The sequence below is a fragment of the Triticum urartu genome, chromosome 1A, assembly GCF_056163025.1.
Source record: "Triticum urartu cultivar PI428250 chromosome 1A, HENAU_Tu73, whole genome shotgun sequence".
Classification (NCBI taxonomy): Eukaryota; Viridiplantae; Streptophyta; class Magnoliopsida; order Poales; family Poaceae; genus Triticum; species Triticum urartu.
The window spans coordinates 477864171-477876753 of record NC_141873.1 but is presented as its reverse complement, the minus strand read 5'-3'; positions in this window follow the sequence as shown (position 1 = coordinate 477876753).

Genomic DNA, 12583 nt, shown 5'->3' with positions numbered 1-12583 from the left:
CCCCCTTCCTTCCTCTCCTAATCCAACTAGGGAAGGGGGGAATCCTACTCCTGATGGGAGTAGAACTCCCTTGGGCGCGCCATAGAGGGCCGGCCCCTCCCCCTCCTCCACTCCTTTATATACGGGAAGGGGGCACCCCATAGACACACAAGTTGACAATTGTCTTAGCCATGTGCGGTGCCCCCCTCCACCATAATCCACCTCGGTCATATCGTTGCAGTGCTTAGGCGAAGCCCTGTTCCGGTAGCTTCACCATCACCGTCATCACGACATCGTGCTGACGAAACTCTCCCTCAACACTCAGCTAGATCTAGAGTTCATGGGACGTCACCGAGCTGAACGTGTGCAGATCACGGAGGTGACGTACCTTCGGTGCTAGGATCGGTCGGATCATGAAGACGTTCAACTACATCAACCGCGTTGGCATAATGCTTCCGCTTACAGTCTACGAGGGTATGTGGACAACACTCTTTCCTCCTCGTTGCTATGCATCACCTAGATGGATCTTGCGTGTGCGTAGGAATTTTTTTGAAATTACTGTGTTTTCCAATAGTGGCATCCGAGCCAGGTCTATGCGTAGATGTTATATGCACGAGTAGAACACAAAGGAGTTGTGGGCGTGGGTATATACATATTGCTTGTCGTCACTAGTTGATTCTTGATTCAGCGGTATTGTTGGATGAAGCGGCTCAGACCGACATTACGTGTACGCTTACACGAGACTGGTTCTACCGACGTGTTTCGCACACAGATGGCTAGTGGGTGTCTGTTTCTCCAACTTTAGTTGAATCGAATTCAATGAACAAGGTTCTTTTTGAAGATCAAAAAGCAATCACTATACCGCGTAGTTGTTTTTGATGCGTAGGTAAGAACGGTTCTTGCTCAGCCCGTAGCAGCCACGTAATACTTGCAACAACATAGTAGAGGACGTCTAACTTGTTTTTGCAGGGCATGTTATGATGTGATATGGTCAAGACATGATGCTAAGTTTTATTGTATGAGATGATCATGTTTTGTAACAGAGTTATCGGCAACTGGCAGGAGCCATATGGTTGTCACTTTATTGTATGAAATGCAATTGCCATGTAATTGCTTTACTTTATCACTAAGCGGCAGCGATAGTCGTAGAAGCAATAGTTGGCGAGACGACAACGATGCTTCGATGGAGATCAAGGTGTCAAGCCGGTGACGATGGTGATCATGACGGTGCTTTGGAGATGGAGATCAAAGGCACAAGATGATGATGGCCATATCATATCACTTATATTGATTGCATGTGATGTTTATCCTTTATGCATCTTATTTTGCTTAGTTCGGCGGTAGCATTATAAGATGATCTCTCACTAAATTTCAAGGTATAAGTGTTCTCCCTGAGTATGCACCATTGATACAGTCCGTCGTGCCGAGACACCGCATGATGATCGGGTGTGATAAGCTCTACGTTCACATACAACGGGTGCAAGCCAGTTTTGCACACGTAGAATACTCGGGTTAAACTTAACGAGCCTAGCATATGCAGATATAGCCTCAGAACACTGAGACCGAAAGGTCGGGTGTGAATCATATAGTAGATATGATCAACATAGTGATGTTCACCATTGAAAACTACTCCATCTCACATGATGATCGGACATGGTTTAGTTGATATGGATCACGTGATCACTTAGATGATTAGAGGGATGTCTATCTAAGTGGGAGTTCTTAAGTAATGTGATTAATTGAACTTTAATTTATCATGAACTTAGTGCCTGATAGTATTTTACATGTCTATGTTGTTGTAGATAGATGGCCCGTGTTGTTGTTCCGTTGAATTTTAATACGTTCCTAGAGAAAGCTAAGTTGAAAGATGATGGTAGCAACTACACGGACTGGGTCCGTAACTTGAGGATTCACTAGTGCAGAACCGGGCAATAGCACCGGTTCGTAAGGCCCTTTAGTGCTGGTTCGGTAACCGGCACTAAATTGTGGGCACTAAAGCCCCCCCTTAGTACCGGTTCAGCATGAACCGGTGCTAAAGGGCAACCACGTGGCACGAGCCAGCTCCATGGGCGCGCGGGACATTAGTACCGGTTGGTAACACCAACTGGTACTAAATGTTTGGGTGTGTTTTGGTTTTATTTTTATTTTTACTTTAATTTTGTGTTTTCAATTTAATTTAGTGATTGTTTTACATTATAATGAGTTGTTAAATCATTAGGTGAATGTACCGTAGATTAGTTTGACTAGATGCGTGGATCCTAGCTAAGTCATCAAGTATATGTCATATCCATATATATTATATATACTTGATCACCTAATTAAGTGGTCGAGGTAATATGGATATGGCATATACTTGATCACTTAGCTAGAATCCATCCAGTTGAAACTAATATGCAGTTTCTTTCATAAATGATATAATAACTCATCATCATCATCATCATCATATTAATATAAAAACTCCTGCATCATATATATCATCACCAACAACAGTTTTCATAGCAAAGATATCATCGAGTTCAACATGGTAATGATATTATAAGCGTTCATAACACCACAAAAGCAAATCACTCTTTGAGATTAAGTTCAGGACGAAGAGCACGGACATGAGAGGACAAGTACTAAGAGCATGAACTAGCTAATTAATCACTCCTGCTGCTCTCTCTCAGGTAAAATAGCATAGAACATGTATAGCTTTGCTGATTCATCATATTGGAGCATGCAGATGAACCTGTCTCCTAATCGTGGGTTGCGCTTCTGATTGCTGCCCCCTAGTACTTCTCTGTGATCGTTCACAATTTTGCTCCAGTCTTTTACTATTAAGCATTCCTCGCTATTAGAAATCCTGAATGCACTAAAGTGCATTGTAGGATATCTTGGCCGTAAGCTAACAATATTCATGGTACCTTTAGTCTCGATCCAATCAGGCACAACATTCATCGGGAGTCCCTGTTGAAGAACATCGTATAGTAACATACTTAGCAATGAAGTTTAGCTTAAAAAAATAATGTATGCAAAAGATGCACTGAGGAGAAATAGTAGAAATCTTACCATCTTTCCTAAATATATGTGATCGTAGTTCAGTACGAACACTATTGGTCGCACGTTTTGAGTACTAACATTTCTAAGTGCAGGAAAGAAATTTGTCTTGACAGCATCAAGATCCTCAAGCCACGAAACATAATGACTTGTCTCCTCGCAGTTTAGTTCAGCACCGGGACAGTGGACGGTCCTGTCTACCAAGCGCCGGACATGTTTGCTTGATTGGAAGTAAGCTGTCAATATAAATTGAGATCTATTAATTATTCAACTGGTTCAAATAATCTCATATCGAAGACATAAATATGGTTGAGAAACTCACATAATGGTAGAACTGGAGGCGTCTGCACATCGACCCAGATGTCTCTATTACGTTCAATATCATCTTCCGGATGAATATCAAAGGTGATAACCATATCAGGCTCAAATGCATAAGCCTTGCATAGTGCTTGCCAAGTTTTGCATTCAAAATAGGTGTATGTGTCTGCATTGTATGATTTGACGTTGAAGGTATAACCATGCTCGGTCTTCAAGTAAACTCTTTTTACCTCCATAGTTTCGTTAGGACTGAAACCTATCTTATCCAAGACAAAAATTCTTGCATGGCAGGGGACACGCTAGTAGAATAGTGAAAAATTAAAATTAAAAGTTGAAGCAAATGAAGCATAATTCATGCTTAATTACGAAAAAAGACTTGTCATTGTGACTTACTGTATCCACTTCGAAGTTCTCATCCAGCTTGATGCTGAAGCGTCTATCATCAACTAGAAAATTTCTGCCGCACAGGCCGCGCTGGTCTTCACAGTATTCGCACATAATGAAATCGTGTTCGTCGTCAGACGACATTCCTATGTTCATAGGTGAAACATTAAACATTTATTAGTTCTATTAATTCAACTAATTCTGTTAATTCAACTAGTTCAACTAATTAATTGAACTAATTCAACTAAGCACTTACGAAAAATATACCTAATTAATTGAACTAATTCAACTAACTAGTTCAACTAATTAATTCAACTAATTTAACTAAACTAGTTCTATTAATTTTCTTACTAAAAATAAGGTAGCTAGTTCTATATAATAAAATGTTAATTAGATAATGAAATCTCATATAACTAAATTAAATATATATCTAACATATAATTTATATCTAATTTATCTAACATTTGACATTAATATCTAACATATGTTCATATATAGGTGAAACATTAAACACTTACTAGTTCTATTAATTCAACTAAGCATTTACTAAAAATAAACTAGTTCTATTAATTTCTTACTAAAATAAAGTAGGTAGTTCTATATAGTAATATTTTGATTAGATCATCAAATCTCATATACCTAAATTTTCTTACTAAAAATAAACTTGTTCTATTAATTTTCATACTAAAAATAAACTAGTTATATTAATTCAACTAGTTCAAATCTCATATATATACCTAATTAATATCTAGCTAATTCATCTAAAATTGACATTAATATTTAACATATTTTCCATATAATTCATCTAGCTAACATTAACATTCTAACATTATTATCTACGTAATTTATCTAACATTAATCTAAACAACAGAAAATAGAAAATAAGTAAAAACAATGTGTGTGTGTGTCTGTGTGTGTATGTGTGTGTGTGTCTGTCTGTGTGTGTATGTGTGTGTGTACGAGCGGGGGGCGGCGGCGGGCGATGCGACGGGGACGGGCGACGGGCGAGGCGGCGGCGACGGGCGGCGGGGGCGACGGCGGTGACGGCGACGACGGCTGGCGGGGGCGACGGTGGTGACGGCGACGGCGGGTGGCGGGGGCGACGGCGGTGACGGCGACGACGGGCGGCGGGGGCGGCGAGGGCGGCGGGGCCTGCGAGGGCGGCGCGCGATGGGCAACGGGCGCGACGAAGAAGTTGGATCGAGAAGAAGTGGTGGTCGATGAAACTGAATTTTTCGTAAGTGCCATATATATAGGAGGGGTCTTTAGTACCGGTTGGAGCCACCAACCGGTACTAAAGGCCAATTTTCGCCACGCCAAGGGGCGGGAAACGACCCCTTTAGTACCGGTTCGTGCCACGAACCGGTACTAAAGGCCCAATCATTAGTACCGGTTGGAGCCACCAACCGGTACTAATGGTTGTGCGCTGCCACCGACGGTGCACAATGTTTAGTCCCACCTCGCCGAGCGAAGGACAGCCGCACTGGTTTATAAACCCAGCCGCGGCTGCTCCTTCGAACTTCTCTATATAGCAGGCTTCTGGGCCTAACTAGGGCGCGCTGCCCTGTGAGTCTGCTGGCCCTTCTGGACCTGCATTTGCACACCCTAGGTCTGGCAGGGCCACTGGGCAGCGCCCCAACAAATTTTTGATATAGTTTTTTCTTTTCTGCATTATTTATTTTCTTCTATTTATTTTTGAGTATTTTTTTATATAGGTTTTTTCTTTTCTGCATTATTTATTTTCTTCTATTTATTTTTGAGTAATTTTTTATATAGTTTTTTCTTTTCTGCTTTATTTATTTTCTTCTATTTATTTCTGAGTAGTTTTTTGTGACCCTCTCTACTCTTTCGCACATGCTATGCGGGTGAAATGATAATACCATTGCAAGTTTCAACATTTTCAGAATTCATTTGGTAGTGATTTTCAATTTCATGGTCATTTAGCTCTCTAAACAATTAGGTAAATGACTGAAAAACAACCAATGATGTCAGAACATGTTGGAAATTGATGACGTCGCTTTGAATGCTGCATACTGAACACAAAAGAAGTCCGGAGTTCAAATAAGTTTAAAAAACAGTGAAGTGCCCGTGTAGCAGATGAGTTCTCGTTCGAAATCCTGATACTCCGAAAGAGTTTGTCCAGTTTGTACACGAAGTGCGTACAGTTTTTTTGTGACCCTCTCTACTCTTTCGCACATGCTATGCGGGTGAAATGATGATACCATGCCAAGTTTCAACATTTTCAGAGTTCATTTTGTAGTGATTTTCAATTTCACGGTCATTTAGCTCTCTAAACAATTAGGTAAATGACTGAAAAACAACAAATGATGTGAGAACATGTTGGAAATTGATGACGTCGCTTTGAATGCTGCATACTGAACACAAAAGAAGTCCGGAGTTCAAATAAGTTTAAAAAACATTGAAGTCCCGTGTAACAGATGAGTTCTCGTCCGAAACCCTGATACTCCGAAAGAGATTGTCCAGTTTGTGCATGAAGTGCGTCCAGTTTTTGCCGTGACCCTCTCTACACTTTCGCACATGCTATGCGGGTGAAATGATGATACCATGCTAAATTTAAACATTTTCACAGTGCATTTTGTAATGATTTTCAATTTCACGGTCATTTAGCTCTCTAAAACAATTAGGTAAATGACTGAAAAACAACAAATGATGTCAGAACATGTTGGAAATTGATGACGTCGCTTTGAGTGCTGCATACGGAACACAAGAAGTCCGAAGTTCAAATAAGTTATTAAAAATAAAAAAGAGGTGCAATGCTGGTTAATTTGCTTCAAGCCTTTCGGAATAGTGTAGACTGCACTGCACATAGCTCAGTGCAATCTATGCTATTCCGAAAGGCTTGAAGCTAATCAACGTGCAGGTGAGCATTGCGCCTCTTTGTCATTGTCTCTACACTCACGGCTTATAAACCGCTCATACTTCCTCTCTCTTGGCGAGGTGGGACTAAAAATCAGCTTACTAAGAAACTCTAGTACCGGTTCATGCCATGAACCGGTACTAAAGGTCTTCGTGGGGGCCCCAGCCTGACCACAGCCGCACTGGCCTCATTAGTACCGGTTTGTGGCATGAACCGGTACTAAAGGTTGCCCACGAACCGGTACTAATGATGCCCGCCCGCCTAGCCGTTGGGACCGGAACTAATGCACACATTAGTGCCAGCTCAAATTCAAACCGGCACTAATGTGCTTCATGTTTTACCCTTTTTCTACTAGTGATTATCCTCATTGCTGCACAGAAGAATTACGTCCTAAAAGCACCACTAGGTGACAAACCTGCTGCAAGAGCAAATGCAGATGTTATGAACGTCTGGCAGAGCAAAGCTGATGACTACTCGATAGTTCGGTGTGCCATGCTTTACGGCTTAGAACCGGGACTTCAACAATGTTTGGAACATCATGGAGCATATGAGATGTTCCAGGAGTTGAAATTAATATTTCAAGCAAATGCCCGGATTGAGAGATATGAAGTCTCCAATAATTTCTACAGCTGCAAAATGGAGGAAAATAGTTTTGTCAGTGAACATATACTCAGAATGTCTGGGTACCACAACCACTTGACTCAGCTGGGAGTTAATCTTCCTGATGATAGTGTCATTGACAGAGTTCTTCAATCACTGCCACCAAGCTACAAGAGCTTCGTGATGAACTATAATATGCAAGGGATGGATAAGACGATTCCCGAGCTCTTCACAATTCTAAAGGCTGCGGAGATAGAAATCAAGAAGGAGCATCAAGTGTTGATGGTCAACAAGACCACCAGTTTCAAGAAAAAGGGTAAAGGGAAGAAGGGGAACTTCAAGAAGAACGGAAAGCAAGTTGCTGCTCAAGTGAACAAGCCCAAGTCTAGACCTAAGCCTGAGACTGAGTGCTTCTACTGCAAAGGGAATGGTCACTGGAAGCGGAACCGCCCAAGTATTTGGCAGAAAAGAAGGATGGCAAAGTGAAAGGTATATTTGATATAAATGTTATTAATGTGTACCTTACTAATGCTCGCAGTAGCGCCTGGGTATTTGTTACTAGTTCTGTTGCTAATATTTGCAACTCGAAACAGGGGCTACAGATTAAGTGAAGATTGGCTAAGGACGAGGTGACGATGCGTGTGGGAAATGGTTCCAAAGTCGATGTGATCGCTGTCGGCACGCTACCTCTACATCTACCTTCGGGATTAGTTTTAGACCTAAATAATTGTTATTTTGTGCCAGCGTTGAGCATGAACATTATATCTAGATCTTTTTTGATGCGAGTAGGTTATTCATTTAAATCAGAGAATAATGGTTGTTCTATTTATATGAATAATATCTTTTATGGTCATGCACCCTTGTTGAGTGGTCTGTTTTTACTAAATCTTGATAGTAATGATACACATATTCATAGTATTGAAGCCAAAAGATATAAGTTTAATAATGATAGTGCAACTTATTTGTGGCACTGCCGTTTAGGTTATATTGGTGTAAAGCGCATGAAGAAACTCCGTGTTGATGGGCTTTTGGAATCACTTGATGCTTGCGAACCATGCCTCTTGGGCAAGATGACTAAGACTCCGTTCTCCGGAACTATGGAGCGAGCAATAGACTTGTTGGAAATAATACATACTGATGTATGCAGTCCGATGAGTGTTGATGCTCGCGGTGGGTATCGTTATTTTCTTACCTTCACAGATGATTTGAGCAGATATGGGTATATCTACTTGATGAAACATAAGTCTGAAACATTTGAAAAGTTCAAAGAATTTCAGAGTGAAGTAGAAATCATCATAACAAGAAAATTAAGTTTCTACCATTTGATCATGGAGGTGAATATTTGAGTTATGAGTTCGGTCTTCATTTGAAACAATGCGGAATAGTTTCGCAACTCACGCCACCTGGAACACCACAGCGTAATGGTGTGTTCAAACATCGTAATCGCACTTTATTAGATATGGTGCGATCTATGATGTCTCTCACTGATTTACCGCTATCGTTTTGGGGTTATGCTTTAGAGAAAGCCGCATTCACATTAAATAGGGCACCATCAAAATCCGTTGAGACGACACCTTATGAACTGTGGTTTGGCAAGAAACCCAAGTTATTGTTTTTTAAAGTTTGGGGCTGCGATGCTTATGTGAAAAGGCTTCAACCTGATAAGCTCGAACCCAAATCGGAGAAATGTGTCTTCATAGGATACCCAAAGGAGACTGTTGGGTACACCTTCTATCACATATCCGAAGGCAAGATATTCGTTGCTAAGAATGGATCCTTTCTAGAGAAGGAGTTTCTCTCGAAAGAAGTGAGTGGGAGGAAAGTAGAACTTGATGAAGTAACTGTACATGCTCCCTTATTGGAAAGTAGTTCATCACTAAAATCAGTTCCACTTATTCCTACACCAGTAAGTGAGGAAGCTAATGATAATGATCATGAAACTTCTGATCAAATTACTACTGAACCTCGTAGGTCAACTAGAGTAAGATCCGCACCAGAGTGGTACGGTAATCCTGTTCTGGAAGTCATGTTACTTGACCATGACGAACCTACGAACTATGAGGAAGCGATGATGAGTCCAGATTCTGCAAAATGGCTTGAAGCCATGAAATCTAAGATGGGATCCATGTATGAGAACAAAGTGTGGACTTTGGTTGACTTGTCCGATGATCGGCAAGCCATAGAGAATAAATGGATCTTCAAGAAGACTGACGCTGACGGTAATGTTACTGTCTACAAAGCTCTACTTGTTGCAAAAGGTTTTCGACAAGTTCAAGGAGTTGACTATGATGATTGAGGGAGTCCTGGATTAGGGGGTCTCCGGACAGCCGGACTATATCCTTTGGCCGGACTGTTGGACTATATATGAAGATACGAGATTGAAGACTTTGTCTCGTGTCCGGATGAGACTCTACTTGGCGTGGAAGGCAAGCTAGGCAATACGGATATGTATATCTCCTCCTTTGTAACCGACCTTGTGTAACCCTAGCCCCTTCTGGTGTCTATATAAACCGGAGGGTTTTAGTCCGTAGGACAACATACAATCATACCATAGGCTAGCTTCTAGGGTTTAGCCTCTCCGATCTCGTGGTAGATCAACTCTTGTACTACTCATATTATCAAGAATAATCAAGCAGGACGTAGGGTTTTACCTCCATCAAGAGGGCCCGAACCTGGGTAAAACATCGTGTCCCCTGCCTCCTATTACCATCCGCCTTAGACGCACAGTTCAGGACCCCCTACCCGAGATCCACCGGTTTTGACACCGACATTGGTGCTTTCATTGGGAGTTCCTCTGTGTCGTCACCATTAGGCTTGATGGCTCCTTCGATCATCGATAGCGATGCAGTTCAGGGTGAGACTTTTCTCCCCGGACAGATCTTTGTGTCCGGCGGCTTCGCACTGCGGGCCAACTCGCTTGGCCATCTGGAGCAGATCGAGAGTTACGCCCCTGGCCATCAGGTCAGGTTTGGAAACTTAAACTACACGGCCGATATCCGCGGAGACTTGATCTTCGACGGATTCGAGCCCCTGCCTAGTGCGCCACACGGTCATGATGAGCATGATTTAGCTCTGCCATCGGACAGTGTTCAGGAGATCGCGCCAGCAATCGCTCCGACCCTCAATTCGGAGCCAGATGCGCCATCCATGGACGGGTGGATAGACCCCGCCATGGAGGCCGCACTCTCATCGGTGATCAAGCCGAGTATCGACCTTACCCTTCACGGGAGCCGTGACGCCGAACTACGGGATTCTTCCCCGGCCACGGACTCCGAACCACCTGCGCCCGTGCCTATCGAATCCGACTGGGCGCCGATCATGGAGTTTACCTCCGCGGATATTTTTCAGCACTTGCCCTTCGGCAACATACTGAACTCATTAAGGTCCCTCTCCCTGTCAGGAGAGTCCGGGCCGAACTATGTTCGGCAGGATTGGGATGCGGATAACGAAGAAATTCGCCGCCCACCCACCACCCACTTAGTAGCCACTGTCGACGATTTGACCGACAGGCTCGACTTCGACTCCGAAGACATCGATGGTATGGACGACGATGCAGGAGACAAACAGGAACCACTGCCCACAGGGCACTGGACTCCCACTTCATCATATGATGTATACATGGTGGACACACCCAAAGAAAACGACGACAAGGAATGGAAGGATGCAGCGAAGGGTTGTTCCCTCAAGAAGCAGTCAAAGCGGCGGCGTAAGCGCCGCTCCAAATCCCGCCTCGGTAGAAACAGCGGTCATATAGACCCAGCAATAGAGTAGGGTGAACCATCGCCCAACCAGGGCAACACGGAGAATCAAACCGAACAACCCGACCCCATCGAAGATAACAGTCCGGACGATATCACACCGGACAGGCACCCGGAGCAACAGAATGCCCATCAAAGGCCGGTTGCCACTGCGAGGAGTCTGAAAAAGCAGAAGCAAAGGCTCAGGGCTGCACAAGACACACTCAGAATCAGATGGAGTGAAGTACTCAACACTGCAGCGAAGTACGGCAGTAATCTCCACACCAAGAGCTACCCGAAGCGAAAGCTGCTACCTGAATTCGATGAGGAGGCCTTAGATCCCCCGCAATCAAAAAACAAAACAGCCATCCAGTCGAATAGACGACCTCGTGGCCAACATAGAACGGCAAATGACGCCGCACATAAGCCGGTACGCGATCCACGCGAAGACTCGCATCAAAAGTACGGTGCAACCAGATCCATCTACGGGCCACGCAAGCATGCTCCAGCGCGCAATGCAACACAACAAACATCCCAATACCACGGTACACCCAAATACAGAGGTGCCACACACCCCCTATGTTTCACCGATGAGGTGCTGGACCATGAATTTCCAGAGGGATTCAAACCCGTAAACATAGAGGCGTACGATGGAACAACAGACCCTGGGGTCTGGATTGAGGACTACATCCTCCATATCCATATGGCTCGAGGAGACGATCTCCACGCCATCAAGTACTTACCCCTCAAGCTCAAAGGGCCAGCTCAGCACTGGCTTAAAAGCCTCCCCGAAAACTCCATTGGAAGCTGGGAAGAGCTCGAAGATGCCTTTCGGGAAAAATTTTAAGGGACCTATGTCCGACCACCTGATGCAGACGATTTAAGTCATATAACTCAACAGCCCGGAGAGTCAGCCCGAAAGCTTTGGAACAGGTTCCTCACTAAAAAGAACCAAATAGTCGATTGTCCGGACGCCAAAGCCTTAGCAGCTTTCAAGCACAGCGTTCGAGACAAATGGCTCGCCAGACACCTCGGCCAAGAAAAGCTGAGAACAATGGCAGCATTAACAAGCCTCATGACCCGCTTTTGCGCGGGCGAGGACAGCTGGTTAGCCCGATGCAGCACCAGCGACCCAAGTACATCTGAAGTCAGGGACGGAAACGGGAAATCACGACGCAGCAAAAACAAGCGTCGTAATAAAGAAGACAGCCCAAAGAGCACAGCGGTAAACGCCGGATTCAAAAGCTCTCGGCCAGGTCAGCAAAAGCTTCCCCCCAAAGGCAACAGAGACGAACTGTCCAGCCTAAACAAGATTCTGGACCAAATATGTCAGATCCATAGCACCCCCGATAAACTTGCAAATCATACCCATAGAGAATGTTGGGTCTTCAAGCAGTCCGGCAAGCTTAACGCCGAACATAAGGGGCAGGATACAGCAAGCGAAGATGAGGACGAGCCTCGCAAGCAAAGAACTAGGGAATAGAAGAAGTTCCCACCAGAAGTCAAAACAGTAAACGTATTACACGTGACAAAGGGGAGAAACAAAGCGGCACTCCTAGAGACACATGCCCCAGGGCCTATCACCGCGGAGTCCTGCCACTGGTCGTTCCAACCGGTCACCTTCGACCATCGAGATTACTCGGCAAGTATC